At 45.9% G+C, this 17627-nt stretch overlaps 1 protein-coding gene across 6 annotated transcripts in view; it reads left to right on the forward strand.

The window, feature by feature from the left end:
• MARCHF8 (membrane associated ring-CH-type finger 8) overlaps positions 1-17627 on the forward strand; it is a 713145-nt gene that overhangs the window by 77055 nt on the left and 618463 nt on the right. The window contains exon 1 of one of the 6 annotated variants that reach the window (XM_086922312.1): positions 12777-12985. The exons of 1 other annotated variant lie outside the window; for it this stretch is intronic. The gene's annotated coding sequence lies outside the window, so the exon portion shown is untranslated. Of the gene's footprint in view, positions 1-12776; positions 12986-17627 lie in introns of those variants that run through there. 4 more of the 6 variants (XM_086922310.1, XM_086922309.1, XM_086922311.1 and 1 more) reach the window with 4 other exon arrangements.

Below are 17627 nucleotides of genomic sequence, written 5' to 3' on the forward strand. Positions count from 1 at the left end.
TGTGGTCTATATGACATTGTGTTGAAATAATGTTCTAGGCTTAGGACCTTTGTTCTCTGAAAATAGTCTCCAATTCTGGGGGCACCTTGTATCAGTCCAAACAATCCCTTATGGTGTCTAGTTGTAAGTCAACCTCATAGACAAGCTATCCTAAGGGTAGCATGGACTAAGCAGCCTTAAAGGCTTAACTCAAGAGGTCGTGTTAAGCAAGCTGTTTTACCAATCACAATCCTGTAATATCAAATGAAAGGACACCACACAAGTTATATATTATAAAAATATATGTATTTATTACTAGAATAATCCTCTATACTCTTTATGAGTCTAGAAGCACAAGCGTTTAAACAAAAGCACAGTTAAACATATAAAAGTTGCACAATTATGGATGAGGCCCAGGGGCTACGCAAACCATATACTAAAATAGTGGTATAAGTATCACTAATCGAACAGTGGTCAGGCCTAGGGCCTGGTGAATTGCTGGGAGCAGTCGGGACTAGCAATGCTGAAGTCGGGAAAAGCCCGCAGGATTCGGGTGCAGCGCTTAAAGCGCACACACATGCACCAATGAAAGTCAATGGTGCGTAAAAGTTATTGAGTTACTGTTTTAAGAGTCTTCCGACTGACCTAGAAGGACAAAACTTTAGACATAGACACTAGAGGTGTAAACCAGTACAGGAGCACCGGCGTTCATGAGTTACCTCACCCACAGGAAGCGGGTGCACGGGGCAAAGTAGTGTCGGCTTTCGTCGTGTAGATCTATGAAGCCTGGAGATGAAGATGCTGCAGGCGGCCAGAAGAGAAGTGAGTCAAAGTCAAAAGTAACTTTATTTCGATTGAATTTACAATCATAAAAAGTACATTTAAAAACGAATATTTACAACAGTATAAAAAATCCATTTGCTCATTAATTACTAAAGAAAGCGGAGCGCTATTGCTTAAAAACAATAAGAAATCGTTCAAGTTCAACTAAACACTGACACTCTATGCACAAATATATTATCACAGTAGTCATTTGCGCGGATATAAAGTCTTAGGGGACAGTGGCCAGTAATTGGGAATGGATTTTCAAGCAGGCTTTGAGGTAGCAGGCTACAGTTTTGGCTACATACGGGGTGTCTAAGTATTGAAGTGCCAAAAGAGCCGGTCTGCATCTTCTCAGTCCTAAGTGCCGGAGAAGTGGGACCAGCCAACGTTTCCGCGGGGTCTCGTAAAGACTGCAGAAGAAGGTTACATGCAGGGTTGACTGACAAGTATGACCATCACATGGGCAGTTAGCTATTTCACGTGACCAATCAGAGGGCACAGGCAGTAAGACAAGGCGATAAAATACATCAAACCGAAATCTGGTTAAAACATATTTCTCGTAATTAGACAGAAAAAAAGACAGATAAGGTTGAATGCCATAGGAGGATTGAATCATCGTTAAATGAACATTTGACTTTTTACCAAGTTCTGTACACAAACGTAAATCGCTTAAATGGGCGACACATAGTTTTTTCAAAGTTTTTCTAGGTATAGCCAATAGAGATTCGGGGTCAGTGAAATATGCAGGGCATTTCAAATCATTCAAAAATTTAAAAACATATAACAGCCAGGGAATCTTTTTCCAATAGGTCAGTGTGAGACAGTCAGATATTAGTGACCTAGTAAGATGACATTGCTCCTGGGTCCATATACGATGCCATAGGAGAATCGCTGGTATCTAATGATGTCAGTTAGATACTCCCAGCCGAGTTCCATATGGGTACCGTAAGTAGGAGCACTTCGGGGAAGGGCTAATATATATTTCAAAAAATCATTTTCGATAATTTGAAGCTCATCTGCGGGCGTATAGCCCCATACACCAGCCCCATACGTGGCCACGCTCATGCATTTAGCTTGGTAGATCTTCAAAATCACTGCAGGAGCGGGCTTGCCCAGTTTCCTTGAGAATGAAGTCAACGCCGATGTTGTGCGTTGAAACTGCAATTTCTTGCTGGAAATAGCAGGTTTCCAGGACAGATGTTTATCAATGAGAATACCTAGGTAAGGGTAGGTGTTAGCAGTTTCTAACCTGGTCTTCTCAATAAAAGGAGATTTGCATTTTTGGGCTTTCTTGCCAATATTCATAACAAAAGTCTTGGACTTATTAACTTTAAGTCCAAAAGAAAGCATGAATTGGCAGTATTTGTCTAGTTGAATCTGGAGTTGGTTAGGTGTCCTTGCTAGGATGACAGAATCGTCTGCATATAATAATGCAGGGATTGGGCGGGTGTTTATGCAGGGGAGATCTTTACTATCAACTATCATCGCTTGCTCCAGTCCATTAGTGTAGATGTTGAATAAGAATGGAGCAAGGACGCATCCCTGCCTAACGCCTTTTGCAATGTTAAAGGATTCAGAAAGCTCCCCTTTGATGCCGTATCTCACACAAGCTTTTGCTTCCGAGTATAGCTCTCGGAGGAAATTCAGGAGTGCAAGATCTATGCCCAGATTACTCAAGATCGCCCATAGCTTGGAATGAATTACGCAGTCGAATGCGGAACTCAAGTCCACATAGACTAGGTAAAGATTACCGCCTTTGGCCCAGGCGTATTTGCCCATAAGCAGAGTCAGGTTTAAGGCCTGTTCCACAGTGCCCAGACCCTCCTGGAAACCAAACTGTAAGTCGGTTAAGATCTTATTCTCTGTGTCCCAGTCCCGTAGTCGCTCCAGAATTAGTCTGCCAGCGACCTTGCCCAGAGAATCCAAGAGGGAGATGGGCCTGTAGCAGGCTGGGTTGTCCCGTTCTCCCTTTTTAAATATGAGTAAGAGCACAGAAGTGGACCAAGAATCAATAAGGCCAATCTGAGTCACTGCGGACATGACCTGCGTAACAATTGGGGACCATAGGTCTATGTTGCTCACAAAGATGTCTAAGGGGACCCCATCAGGACCGGGCGCTTTACCGGTCTTTGAGGAGGTCAGCGCAGCGGTCACCTCCACTAGATCGAAGTGGAGGTCAATAGGGTAGATATTGTTACTAGTGACAGCTGCCGTCTCTAGTCTAGGAGCCTCAGTTGTCAAGGTGGGGTCCCCGAAGATCTGCGAGTAGTGTGCTACCCATTTATCAGCGGGTACTGCCACATCAAGGTGCCGTACAGCAGTTGCATCAGCTAGGAAAGGGGCCTTAACTGTTCTCCAAAACAGGGTACAGTCCTTACTTAGTGTGCTCTGATGTAGTTGGGCCCAGAGATTATTTTTTATTTCCCGTTTACGGGATTTTTGTGCCATCTTATAGTTTTTTCTTAAGGAGGCAATTAGGGGCTGGTCCCTGACTTGATTGTGTAGAGCGTTTTTTAGTGCACGCTGGGCTTTACGGCAGTGGGAATCAAACCACCCTCTGGAATCCTTATCGTTATCGTGAGTCTTATGTTGGCGTGTAAGCTCTTGTCTGATGGCTTCTAAGATTTTAACAAAGCTAGAGAGGATCAGCTGAGGGGATGATGACATCTCCAAGCAGTGATAGATTAAGGGAAGGGTTTTTTGGATGATCTTGCTAGTGGCCTCTGAGGGATTGATCATCGACCATTTGACAGTATAGCCATTAATTTGACTCATCTCCAGGGAATGCTGCGTTAAGAAACTTGTTTTTGGGCAGGCTGGGGATGGGGTATTTAATACTATAGTGGTGCTGTTGGAGTAGTGATCGCTTGAGGGATCGGTACCAGTTATAAAGTGCTTCAATCGGTTGTTTAGAGATTGGGAACATAAGATAAAATCAATAATTGTGGTAAATCCTCTACCGTGAAAAGTCGTCTTAAACTCAACAGCAGGACTTACTAAAATGTTCGCGAATTCAAGTTCTAGAGCAAAAATACAGTTATTTAAGGCGTCACCAACACTACTGTGGGCAAAGTGGGCCAGGGGGGCGTCGTGCTCGTCTTGGAGCCCACAAATACCTTTGTTATAGTTGTTACACAAATAAACATTAAAATCCCCACCCCACACAACATGGCATTGTAGCTGTTGGTTCTTGGCTTTCTGATCTTGTAAATATAAAGTGATTTCCAACAAAGATTTTACACAGTCACCGGGCGTGGAATTATTGTACATATTGATGAAATAATAACAAGAACTATTGTCTGGAACTAATTTGAGAATTTGAAAGATTGGAGAGACTAACGGGACTTCTGTGGTCGTAAAAGGATTTAAGTTGGAAATGTAAATGGCTAAGCCACCCTTGGGTCTTCCATGAGCGGGCGGTATGGCCGGAAGATGGAATGTTTTGAAGCCCTGGATGTGGATAGGATCAATTGCCCAGGTTTCTTGAAGGCAGATTAGCTTATATTTATTGGTCACTTCTAGCCAGGACTGGAGATGGATTTTGGATCTGAAGCCAGCTACGTTCCAGTATATGACTGGAAGATCCTGGGTTGATGAAAAAATAGGGTTTGAAAGCTGAGGTTCAGCAGAGGAGTGTGGGGGTTGGGACAAGGACTGGGTGGTTGGGACGGGAAGGGAGAGGGTAGGTTTTGGATCACTGTGTTGAGGAATAATAGGTTGTTGGCTCAGAGGTGAGTCAACTGGAGTAGCTGACAAAGTGTGACACGAATCCTGGTGAGTAGAAGGTGACGGCTGTTGGGTCAAGGGTTGCTGGGGAGGACAAGACTCGGACTGGGTACCAGACAGGGGTGGCAAAATAGAGCCGACCGTCCGAGTGCACTTACAGGAGTGTTTGGGGATGGGCGGAACTATGTTGAGGCCACTGTCTGAGATGGGTAGAGTTGGTGGTCAGTCCACCATATCCAGACAGTCATATCTATTGGATAATGGTGGGCCTCTCCAGTTGTTAAAGTGGCCTGGTGGTGGATTGCTAAAACCGTACCCAGACCACTGGTCTCGATCTCTAATCCCACCCCAGTTCCCTACCCTCGTCCAGGACCACGGAGGACCAGCGTTACGTCGTGTAGTCGGGGGGTAGAAATACGACAGATTGTGGGTGGCTATCCCTTCAGTAGAGGTATGATCACCCCAGGAGCAAATATGCTCGACTGTATTGGGATCTGCAGAGTTTACTATAACGCAGTCACCCTGGATGTTTTTCGGTTCGTTGCCTAGCCAAGGCACTCTACGCACTGTAGTAACTCTGTTGTCCATAAAGATTGGAAGAGGTCTGTTGTTGGACAACCAGTATATTACTTTATTTTTTAAAGACCAAACCGGTTCGTCTTGGTTTGGGGAGAGTTCCGGAACACCAGTCATTATTACTACATATGGAGAGGCTTCGGGTGGGAGATGAATAGGGGGAGTCCTTCTCTTACGGTTTTTCGGAATGGTATTAAATCCAGTAGAGTTTTTGGGATGGGTGGGGGCAGGAGTGGGGACTGCGGTGGTAGGAAGGGAAGAAAGAGGATTTAATTGGGTAGATGATGCTGGGTTGGGATTGGTTGCAGAATGTGACGGTAAGGGATTAGAGGATTTGGGAAGTGGTTGCGGCTTGTTTGTAGGTGCTGAAGAATGTTTTTGAGTAGGCTTCTCTGGGGCTTTTTGTTTGTTGGTGTTGGGATTCTGCGCAGAGGCTACAGGTTTTGATGTTTTTGCGTTTAAAGTAGTGGGCCTACCTTGCGCCAAGTTGGAATCCTTCTTGTTTCCCTTACTTTGGTTTAGTCCTAGAGACAGTTGAGTTAGTTGGGACTGAACCAAGTGTAGAGCCTTTTCTATTGGTTCCAAGTGGGATTTAAATAAATCTCCAATTCTGGTAAGCAGTAAGCTATCGTTGCTACATGTGTTAGTTGTAAGGTTACCATTTTCCATGTCTCCTCCACTGTCATAGCTACTAGAGCTAGTACAGCTGATATTCAAGTTAACAGAGATAGGATCCACTATTTGTACACTTGACAGTGAAGGAGAATGGTGGGGGGTTGTAGGGTTAAGGATTTGTGAGGGAGGATCAGATACATAAGGAGTTGGAAGGATAGTTGTAGAAGAAGGAATGGTGGAGTGGTGGGACTTAGTAGTTGCCTTCTTCTTCAATTTTTTGGGAATTGCTCCTTCTCGAATACCCCTGGCTATTGGGGAGGAAGGGGTATTATCTGGTTGGGTAACAAATATAACTGGAGATTTTTCAAGAGAGAGATGGGATTCGGAAAGATCTAGGGATGCGGATAGGTCCACTGTGCGGGGGACGGTGTGCATTTCTGCATGTGTTGTCACTGGAGGGGGTAGATCAACAGGACGTAGGAGGGTTTTTGCAGTGGCCAGTAGGCCCATTGAAGAGCGTCTGGCAATCATCAGGTCCTGTGAGATCCTCCGGTCCAATAGAATGATACCCTGCTCAATGGCATCGTTAGCTTTGGTTATAAATTGGTCTATTGGCCCAATGACCTCAGCTGCAGATTGAGTCTGCTTTTTAACAGTATTCCTGGTGGTTCTCGGAGACATTGTACCGTAAGAATCGTAACAGTAGTAAGGTACAATGAAACTTCTAAGGCCAATAGCAAAAACTGGCGGGACCTAAATAGATGTATTAACAGTGGCAAGATATAAATGCAAACTGAAAATAGGGTGGCCCAGTCCAGTCCTGCCCGGTCTTGAACGGGCTTAAACGGGCCCGGACTTCGCCCGCGCTTCGCCCCGCGCGCGTCCCGCGATGCGTTTGGGGCTGTTCGATTTATGGTGAGCAAGTTAGGGGGCGTGGCCACCGGGGGAAGAGGCACCAGCTGTTAGGTGTAGAGGCTGCTGGTCCTCGCAGTCCCCCGGTGGAGCCAACTGGTAGCCTCAAGGTCTAGTGCACGCTGGGAGCGTGCAGGCTGTCCGCCGATTGCGGAGAAGCTCCCACCAGCGGCGCGACCTTTCCTGTGCAAAGTAGGTGTTGCAAAGCGCCCTCCGGGATCAGCGTTCAGGTATCCTCCTTGTTGGCAAATAGAGTTTGAGCAAATGAGCGGCACCCGCGAAGCGGGTGTCGCGAAAAGTAAATAGGCAAATGGGGGGCGTGGCCGCCGGGGGAAGAGGCACCAGCTGTTAGGTGTAGAGGCTGCTGGTCCTCGCAGTCCCCCGGTGGAGCCAACTGGTAGCCTCAAGGTCTAGTGCACGCTGGGAGCGTGCAGGCTGTCCGCCGATTGCGGAGAAGCTCCCACCAGCGGCGCGACCTTTCCTGTGCAAAGTAGGTGTTGCAAAGCGCCCTCCGGGATCAGCGTTCAGGTATCCTCCTTGTTGGCAAATAGAGTTTGAGCAAATGAGCGGCACCCGCGAAGCGGGTGTCGCGAAAAGTAAATAGGCAAATGGGGGGCGTGGCCGCCGGGGGAAGAGGCACCAGCTGTTAGGTGTAGAGGCTGCTGGTCCTCGCAGTCCCCCGGTGGAGCCAACTGGTAGCCTCAAGGTCTAGTGCACGCTGGGAGCGTGCAGGCTGTCCGCCGATTGCGGAGAAGCTCCCACCAGCGGCGCGACCTTTCCTGTGCAAAGTAGGTGTTGCAAAGCGCCCTCCGGGATCAGCGTTCAGGTATCCTCCTTGTTGGCAAATAGAGTTTGAGCAAATGAGCGGCACCCGCGAAGCGGGTGTCGCGAAAAATAAATAGGCAAATGGGGGGGCGTGGCCGCCGGGGGAAGAGGCACCAGCTGTTAGGTGTAGAGGCTGCTGGTCCTCGCAGTCCCCCGGTGGAGCCAACTAGTAGCCTCAAGGTCTAGTGCACGCTGGGAGCGTGCAGGCTGTCCGCCGATTGCGGAGAAGCTCCCACCAGCGGCGCGACCTTTCCTGTGCAAAGTAGGTGTTGCAAAGCGCCCTCCGGGATCAGCGTTCAGGTATCCTCCTTGTTGGCAAATAGAGTTTGAGCAAATGAGCGGCACAGAAGAGAAGTGTCCGGTGCGATCCAAGGGTGGATCGAAGATGTAGATGACCTGAAAGCAGAGGGGACAGAGTCTGGGTCACTCAGCAGTGACCAGGGTGGAACCAGGAAGGAACCAGGCAATGTCGGGCGCAATCAGGTCGATGTCGTGAAGCTTGTCTCAGCTGCCACGTGGACTCTGGGGCACCGAGGATGTCCAGGAGTGGATCACGAGCTGTCCCACAAGGGCTCTCGCTGTCGGCGGTGTCGGCTTCCGGATCGGAGCAAACAACCCTTGGCAAGCGCAACCCACGCAGGATTCAAAGATCGCTTCTTACTCGAACCAGGAGGGTCAGAGCGGGTGCTCCTTTTCAGGGGAGCGAGGGCAAGTCTGGAGCAACCAGATTCACAAGTTAGATTCAAAGGTTCGTCGTTACTGGGGCCGCTAGCTAACGGTCAAGCGACCGGACCAACGAGTTGAGCCAAAAGATGCGGAAAGGACCCACGCAGCACTCAGTGAGTGTAGAGGGGTGAGCTTCGGTGCAAGAGTGGCTCAGGGCTGGGGCTTCTCAAACCCCAATACACAGCTTCAAGGGAGCCTCGGAAGCTGCACGGTCAGCGCCTCGTGGTCTTTCCAAGATGGCCGGCCCCACGCTTCAGGTCGCCTCCACGGGTCTCAGCTCTGCAGGGACTGTGGATCGGGCTGTTAGAAGGCAGGCACGCTGGGTCTTGTCGATCTCTGTCGCTCGAGTTCCGGCGGGAACTGCAACAAAGCAAACGTTGAGGTGCTGGATGGTGCCTGTTTGCACAGGGTGGTCACTCCTTGACCACAAGGGAGATTCTTCAGTCTTCTACGGCACTGCTCCCATTCTTATACCAATCTAGGGGGCTGGATTACCTGCTAGGCCCCTCCTATGGGTGGGACCCAGGAAGGGGGTGGTTACACCCCTTTCCCTTTGTCCAGGGTCGCGCTGGGACTGGGGCTGGTGTGCCCCAGAACCGGTTTGACCGGATTATGTAAGGGGAAGCCTTGTGCGCCCCAGGCACTGTCTAGTTTCTTTCAGCCCTCCCTGCCCCAATACACTATCTCCTGGCTGGGGTGGTGTAGCACCTCCCCGCGACAGGAAAACCTTTGTCCAGGCCTCCTCTGCCAAGTTTCGGTCAGCAGCAGGAGGTCAGACTTGTGTCGGTGGCAGCAGCATCCATTTTGTGATGCTGAGGCTCTGGTTAGTATTAACCGCGTTTTAGTAAAGTAACATGTCTTCTCCCTCTAGAAGGGTGGGATGCTATCAACGTCGACAGGACCGTCGAGGGAATAGTATTCCAAATCGTATGACGCCTTACACGACATGTTTTGATAAAGCCAAACCAAAGTTAGCACATAACCGCGATGGATTATAATGCACTTAAGAGTATATGGTATGGCAATATCCCGGAACAGCTAAGGGAGTTGTTCCCGACAGCTGCAGACAGGCTCAGCTCATGCTAGAGCACCATCTCACGTAAAACCAAGCACTCTGCCTCCAGGATTGATAAGGCCTGCCATAGGAGTGACTTATAGGTTTATATGTGTCCAGATATAGGTTTAGATATAGGTATACTATATCTAAGCAAGGGGTGATTACACCACCTTGCCCCAGCTGAGTGGTCAGCCAGTTGTGTCGATTTAAGAACCAGCCAGGGGTGGCAAAAGATATGCTGCAGCCCCTGGTAGGCCTTGGATGCACCTATGCCCTTGGCACCTATGGTGCACTGTATAGGGGCTGACAAGGTGTCCAGTACCAAATTGGATATGTACCTATAGTACATGTCTGTGAATTTAGAGAGAGAACAGCAGGCTGTGGGTCTGATTAGCAGGCCCACAGACACATTAAGTCGAAAACCAGTGAAGATAAAAAAGCAAAAATTGGGGTGACCATAGGATAGCAGACCCTACTCTCCTACAATGGGTCTTGCTTGAGAAACTGACAAGGTATTTTAAGAGTTGCTTATACTGTGTGTACACTGAGCGGAGTAGTGGAAGCATCTTTCTTGGGCCATGTGTAATGTGTTTGGAAGTAGGAAAAATAATTTCCCTTATCAGAATCTGCTGCACATCAGAAGGCTACGAGTTACCATTTATACTGACAGCCAGTATGGGTTCAGAGTTGTGCAGAACTTCTGCCAGCTGTGGTCACAACAAGGTTTCATTACCTCAGCTGGTGCGCCTATTAGAAATGGGCTGTATCTTTCAAATTTGTTGGATGCTTTACAATTGCCAAGGGAAATTGCCATAGTGAAGTGTGCTGCACACAAGAGTGGCAGTGATGTTGTCACCATGGGCAACTGTTATGCAGATGAAATTGCCCAATATTGTGCACTTGAGTCCAGCACCTTCCACATGTATGAACCATGTAATGCAAAGAGAGAAACTGTTTCCAATGTTACTGAATACTGTACATATCTTCAATGAGTTGAGAGAACTGCAGCATACCGCCCCAGAGCTAGAGAAGGCCAAATGGGAAAGGATGGGTTGTGTGTGGGATGCCAGTGATATGTGGGTGTCCCGAAATGGGAAGCCAGTTTTCACTGATTCCCTTTTGCCCAAGATAGCACGGCACATGCACAGTGCAACATGTGGGTAGATATGGGATGGTCTCTACTTTCAGAATTTATTGGTACAATCCCCATTCCTGATCGATGGCAGAAAGTTTGTGTTAACATTGCTTACCTGCCAGAAACAAAACTTTGTGGTGAATATGGGTCACATTGGGAAGTATGAGGGTCCCTTCAACCGTCTCCCGATTGACTTTGTGGACATGCTTCAATGTAATCAATTGAGATATATACTCGTCATTGTGCACTGGTTCTCACGTTGGGTAGAGGCACATCCCACAAGGAGACTGGACAGTCTAACTGTTGCAAAATTATTGTTGCAGGAGTTAATACTGTGATTCGGGATGCCATTTTATCTTCAATCGGCTCAAGGAACTCACTTTAGGAGTGAGGTAATGTAGTTACGGTGTACAGCCTTAGGGACTTACCAGATGTTTCACTGGAGCTACAGGCCCAAGGCATTGGGCATTGCAGAGAGATTGAACTGAACAATCAAATCTAAACTGGCAAAGCCTGTGCCTCTACCTTGCACAAATTGCCTAAAACACTTTCTTTGGTGCTAATGTGTATCCGAAGTAACTCTTGTAAATTAAAAAGATTGTTTCCTCACGAAGTGCTGATGAGGAAAGCCATACGAATTTCTATATTCCTGCAGCTGCTAAAGTGAATATCACAGATGACCTGGTTCTCGAATGCTATTAGGGATTATCTGTTGTGGTTCCATCTATCTCTCATCAGGTCGATGCTGCTACTCCCGCAGTACGAAAATCTCCTGAACATGATTTGAACCCCAGCGAATGGGTTCATTTCAAGCAACATGTCCATAAATCTTCCTTTGAGGAGTGCTGGAGAGTCTTCCTTATCAGGTGGTCCTGGTCACCAACACTGCAGTTAAGTGTGCTGGTCTGCCGAACAACATCCACAATAGGCTTATAGTAAAAAGACTTAAACATTGTGTTAGGTGACCAATCAGCTACGTTCATAATATCCGCTTAGCTAACCTCCAAAGAGATAGCTTTAGAAGCCATAGCTCTACGAGCTGAATGTGCACCAAATTTGGAAACATCTATTCCAGCTTCGCCCACGAGACAGCGTATCCATCTGGAGGTAGCTGGGGTCACTGGGCGAAAAGGTTTCTGTAAAGCAATTAAAAATTGACGTCTCATATCTTGACGAAATTCAGCTGTTCTTACCTCATAATCTTTGATACATTGTGCCACACATAGTTTAGGATTATTTGGGAAAGCCGGGTAAGCAATAGTAGTCTTAATACACTTAGTACGACTGGTAATTACAAAAGTAACACCCTCAGGTGAGACCCTACGACCCGCTAAATCAAGCGCACGGCTATCAGAAACCCATTTGCAAGACACTAGACAGAGTAACACAGTCAGTTTTGCAGACAGCTGCTTTCGTGACAAATACTTATTGAGGGCTAGGCCTCCAAGAATCGCAAAATGGAGGAACCATCCCATAACTCTGAATATTTGGGACAAGGTGGTTTGACCAACCGGATACCTCTGAGCAGTTTGCAAAGTAAAGGAGGGTCACCAGCCGGTTTGCAAAAAACGAAGAAACAGGCAAAGAAAAACCGCTAATAAGCGTAAAGGTGTATATCCTGAAATGCGTGCAACGTGACAATAACCAGGCAATAAAACAACGAAAAAACAGCCAAATTAACAAATAACGCAATAAACAGACTGCGAAGCAATAATAGTAACAATTGTAATGAAAAGACATGCTACGCGTTAGTAAACACACCATCAGCATGCAAATAGACAGAGAAAGACAAAGCAAAAACTGCAAAGCACTTAACTGGCGGCGGAGCTGCAAAGAAAGAGAATGTGGTAGTCTCATCTGCAGCTTATATATGGGTTACTCTATGGTTTATCATGTGATACCCTGTGTGGTCATGGGTATTCTAGTATTTGTTTTATCTGTGATTTTATTGGATGCTGAGAAATTTACCAGTAAAGAAATGAGAAGCACAATCTTTCCCGTGGCCACTTGTAAAAACGTGGTTTGGAAAGTATCAGCAGACATCTTGTTTCGTTTCCTCTTTTAATTTGTAACTCGTAGCATTTTTGCTCATAGTGTAAAATTGAACATGGGAACTCGAGTTATGAGATCTATTGTTTTGTCCTCTACCACGCGCACTGGGCGGCAAACGCGTAAATAAGAGCAGCGGTTACATAGGAACTTCGTCTGAAGGCTCGCTAATTTTATGTCAGGACCCGAGGCTCAGATTGTATTACACAATATGCCACATCAGCATGTTAAAGATGTCAACTTCTGTAAACCTAAAACTAGAACTCACCACCGTCGTCCTTCTTCTATGACAATAACGCGTCTACGCTGATCACACGCTCTTCGTTGTAAAAGTGCCTGTTGCCTGACGGCGAAATGTGAGTAGCGTCCTCTGTTTTGTAAACACACCTTACTGCTGAGCAGGAAGTTCAGCTGTTCCCTGTCCTGCTTCTGAGAGCTGTGTGGTCGCATAGGCGTTCTCCTGCCGACTCTGTTAAGGGGCTACCGGTATCTGCCCCCCTGTCGCAGTGCTAGTATAATGAGGAGTACAAAAGAGGCTACGTGAACAGGTAACGCAAAACGTGCGTAGTCTTCTCACCTGTCTCTTATTCTCGCTTCGTTCCTTCGGCAAATCTGCGCATGATGAACCAACATCATGTGTGAATAAAATTTCTGTTAGTTGAACTTGAAATGCAAGGGATTCTACGACACAGCTTGCTTCTCCGCCCCCTCCTAACAGCAGCTTCTCTCTATTTAAATGCAATTTGCAGCATGCTTCTCACGTAGGTGTAATGTTGCATACTGAATCGACTTCACGGTGTACATAAATGAACGGACTCTTCAGCGTTGATGTATGAAAAATGCCTCTCAAATCGTGACAGCTGAAAAGCCGGAAGTGTAATGTTCCAGTAAAGCGGTTTCTTAAGAGTGAACACTGGATTTTGCACTGTACTAGGAAGCTGCCATACAGCCTCCCCAGAGTGGGCCATTAGCCCATTTCTCTTAGTAACTGTCGCGTGGCTGGGACTAGTTAAATATAAAAAAATCACAGTGTTTCTACAAACGAAATACAATCAACGACTACACTCTTATCCACTAAATAGATAACTTAATAAAAAAAACTGCTTTTTAAGCTTTTATTAAAAAGTATACTGTAAAGGTTACATTAAACACAACTTTAATTAAATATACTAAATTTTAATTAAATGACATGTGCAGGGTAGGGTGTCTTTATTTTGTTTAGAAATTAATATTTACAAAATAAATGTCTACATTATTTAATTTAAAAAAAGTGTTAGGGTAATGTACTGTAATACTTTTAGTTCTAGTGTAAAGTAAATATTTTATTTAATTTACATTTATATTTTATAATAAAAATAAAGTCTTTTCTTTTCTTTTAAATATTGAATTTCAATAATGTTCTTTATTCTTTCCTATGAGTAGATCCCAGACAGTGGTGAAGATCTCATCATAGTGGTAGAGCTTCCCCCCACAGTGGCGGAGATCTTCACCAAGGTGGTGAAGTTCTCCGTCTACGTGTAACAAGGTACAAGTAATAACTTTACAATCATACACTTGTCTTATCTCTCATTTTAGGGAGTAGAGGCATGTAAGTCAACACTTTAGGTTACATTTGCACTCAAAAATGGTGACTATCCTAAATCGGTAAATGTACTCCAAAGCATAAAAGTAAACTTACACCGGTAGATTTACTCACGTGTAAATATCCTGTATGAACAGGCCCCAGAGTATTTATTTCTTGTTTTATGCCAGCTAAAGTACAATAAAGTATCTAATTGTTAGTAGGTCAACATTGGTGAATTGCAGAAAGTGCTGTGGGACAAGCTACATTTATAGTGCGGTATCTGGTTATTATACCGGAGTTACTTGCCTTAACTCATTTCAGCTGGCACCTGATAAACAAGAATTTACTTAGCTGGCAGGTCTGGCTTATTTTCTAAGTAAAAGTGTATTTTTTACTGACGGAAAGTGTGTATGTCCAGATGTGTGAATGGGTTGTTGGCAGGATGAGTGAATAGATGAGTGGATAGATTTATAGATAAAAGAGTGGAGATATCAATATGGTGTCAGATTGGTGACTGGGCAGCTATTTGGATGCACCCACCAGTCGGACCTCAAGTGGTCTGTCGTTTGAGCAAGTGTGTAAATGTATGAGAGAGGATGGATGAGTGAGTGGATGGGCCAGTGATGGAGCAAATGTCTGAATGCTTTTTCTGGTGGTGGTATTGGCCAATGGACTAGACACTAGAGAATGAATATTTGGAGGAGTGAGCGTTTTGATAACAGAGTGGGTGAGTGAGTGTCTATATGAGAGATTGAATACCTGTGTGAGTGAATGCAAGTGTAATAGTCTGGATGGATGATAGACTGAATTCCCGACTGGGTGTGTAAATGGAAGGGCAAGTAAGTGGAAATGATGAGAGAGTGACTGTCTCGAGTGGGTAGGTGTGGTTGAATTGGTGCATGGATTTTATAGTGGACGCTTAATTGGGTGGGTATATGGTTGATTAAGAGTATAGCAAAAAGTATACCAATGGGTAGAGGGTGGATATGTTGATTGGTGGATATATATAAGTGGGTGCATATGTAGATGAAGGGATTAGAGAACCAAGTATGGATGGATGGGTGACTATGTAGATGGATAAGAAGACAGATTGAAGAACATGCAGGCAGACCCAGAGAGGAACAGACAAGTCATCATTTGGATAGATTGGTGAGAGAATTGATAACTGAGTTAATGGATTATTAAGCTGGGGTGTGTGACTTATTAGTCAGTGGGCTTTAGAAGGTAAACCAGTAATTACTTCAGTTGTTTTAGCAAAGAGGATCCCAGGCATACATTGCCAGTCTTCCGAATACTTTATACCAATAACACAAACACTCAAAGAAAAGCACATGCACACAAAGTTATATTCTGTGTTGTAGAACCTTTTATGATGGTATCGCCAGAATCTTAGGATAGGGATGTTATGTTAAGAAGGCAGAGAATACAACCAGCATGACTGGCTAAGATTAGAACAAAAAGTTGTACATTCAGCTAATATAAATTTGAGACAGTGTGGTGGTGAAAGTATAACAATTATTGGGTAATTCTTCTCCGACATTGCTTTTAAGGACAGAAGGATACATGGTAGAATTTTTATTATAAAGAAAGCTGTATCCATCTTAGGATGGATACATTAAGCCACAAGTAGAATGCAACTGAGACCAGGTGCACCAGAATCAAGCATGCTGGTTGACAGTTGTGAGAAATCTATGTGTTGGAACACAAGATATCCCAAAGTGTTTAGTGAGAGTTTGGGAAAATTGCTGGGTTTCCAACACAGCGATACCAAAGGGGATGATGGACAGAGCGCTTGAGCAAATCAAACACTCACCCCCAGCCAGTTTGCTATCGCTGGGTTTCCAACACAACATCAAACTGGAAAAAAATGCAGAACCACAAATCCATATGAAAAGCAACCTCCCGCAAGCCACAAACAAGAAGTTAAATATGAAATCTAAAACTACATGACATTATGGAAGAACCTGATTCTTTTGGTTGGCTCACATCCATTGTTGTAGCACGCAAACCAGATCTTTTGTGAGGTTGTGTCAATCTTCCAAATCAATGCCATATGGGGCCACAGACATACTCTGCTGAACATAAATGAAATGTTGTCCACTGTTGCTTTTCCACAACTGATCACTGTTCTGCGTATCATCAAATTGTTTTGTAACCAACATCTAGTCATTTAATATCTTTTATTACACAATTTGGGGAGTTCCGATTTAAACACGTGCCCTGTGAGCTAGTGTTGGCTAATTCTGTTTTTCAAAGGACAATGCAAAAGAAATGTGTAGGGTACCTGGGGTATGTTACTTTTAAGATAATAGTTTCATGTTTGCTGGAACAGAGTGGAGCATGATGAGCATTTGGAGAATGTGTATTGATTTTGTATCCAACATCTAGTCATTTAATATCTTTTATTACACAATTTGGGGAGTTCCAATTTAAACACGTGCCCTGTGAGCTATTTTTGGCTAGTTCTTTTTTTCAAAGGACAATGCAAAAGAAATGTTGTGGGGTACCTGGGGTATGTTACTTTTTTTTTTTTTGATAATCAACTTTATTGGCATTTTGAGGAACAATAAAAACCATTGCCAGCAAATCAAGCATCACAGTTAAAACACATTTCGTCATACACAATCAATTGAAGTATAAATGACCCCATCTGAGTGGGTGTGGTAATCCCCAAACAGTGCAATTGTACAGTAAGACTTGGGTCTTCAAGCTGGCAGTGAACCAAACCATTTGCCCCACACCCTGCAGAATAGTTCAGGGCAACCCCGGACTTCGATGAGGGACTCCTCCTGTACCCCACACCAGTCCACCCCATTCCTCCATCTCCGCACGGTTGATGCCCCCGCTCGAGACCAGAGCCCCACTATGTCTCTTTTTGTAACCGCTAGCGCTGTTCCCAGGAAGCGCTTGTCCACCCTTCAGCCGTCCAGCCCGTCGAACACTCCCAGCAGCAAGTGCAGCGGATCATGGGGAACCTCAGAACCCAGGGCCCACGTGAGCTCAAGTTCCACCCCCTGCCAGAACGGCGCCAGCGCCGGGCATTGCCACACTATGTGGTAAAAATCTGCTGGAGCAGAATCGCAGCACACACAAGCCGGTGTGGATCGCAGCCGGGCCAGAAAGAGTCGCGCCGAGGTTAGATAGGCCGCGTGAAGGTAGAAAAGTTGGACCAGGCGTAGCCTAGAGGACGTAGTCAGGGTCTTTGGTGGCATAAGGGCGTCGCGCCAGTCCGCCTCTTCCAGAGGGCACACCCACCCCCACCCACCCCTCCCAACGCTCCCAAAGTCGGTCCAGGGAAGCAGGGCCGTTATTCACTAGTGACCGATAAATTCGAGACACTCCCCCTGCCCAGGTTCCCCATCATCACCTGAGCCTCCAGGGGGCTGAATTCTGGGAGAGAGGTGACGGATGGAATGTGTGCGCGGAGAGCGTTTCTGAGTTGTAGGTATTTATAGAATTGGGAATGAGGAAGGGCGTGACGTTGTTGTAAGTCAGCAAAGGCTCTGATGTGGTCCCCCACCCACACGTATCCCAGCAGCGAGATTCCCACAAGGTCCCAATGGTGAAACCCCCGTAAGGACGAGACCTCCTGCAGCCAAGCCCCACTCCACAACGGTGTTTGTCTAGTGAGCTTCCGA

The sequence above is a fragment of the Lissotriton vulgaris genome, chromosome 5, assembly GCF_964263255.1.
Source record: "Lissotriton vulgaris chromosome 5, aLisVul1.2, whole genome shotgun sequence".
NCBI classification, from domain to species: domain Eukaryota; kingdom Metazoa; phylum Chordata; class Amphibia; order Caudata; family Salamandridae; genus Lissotriton; species Lissotriton vulgaris.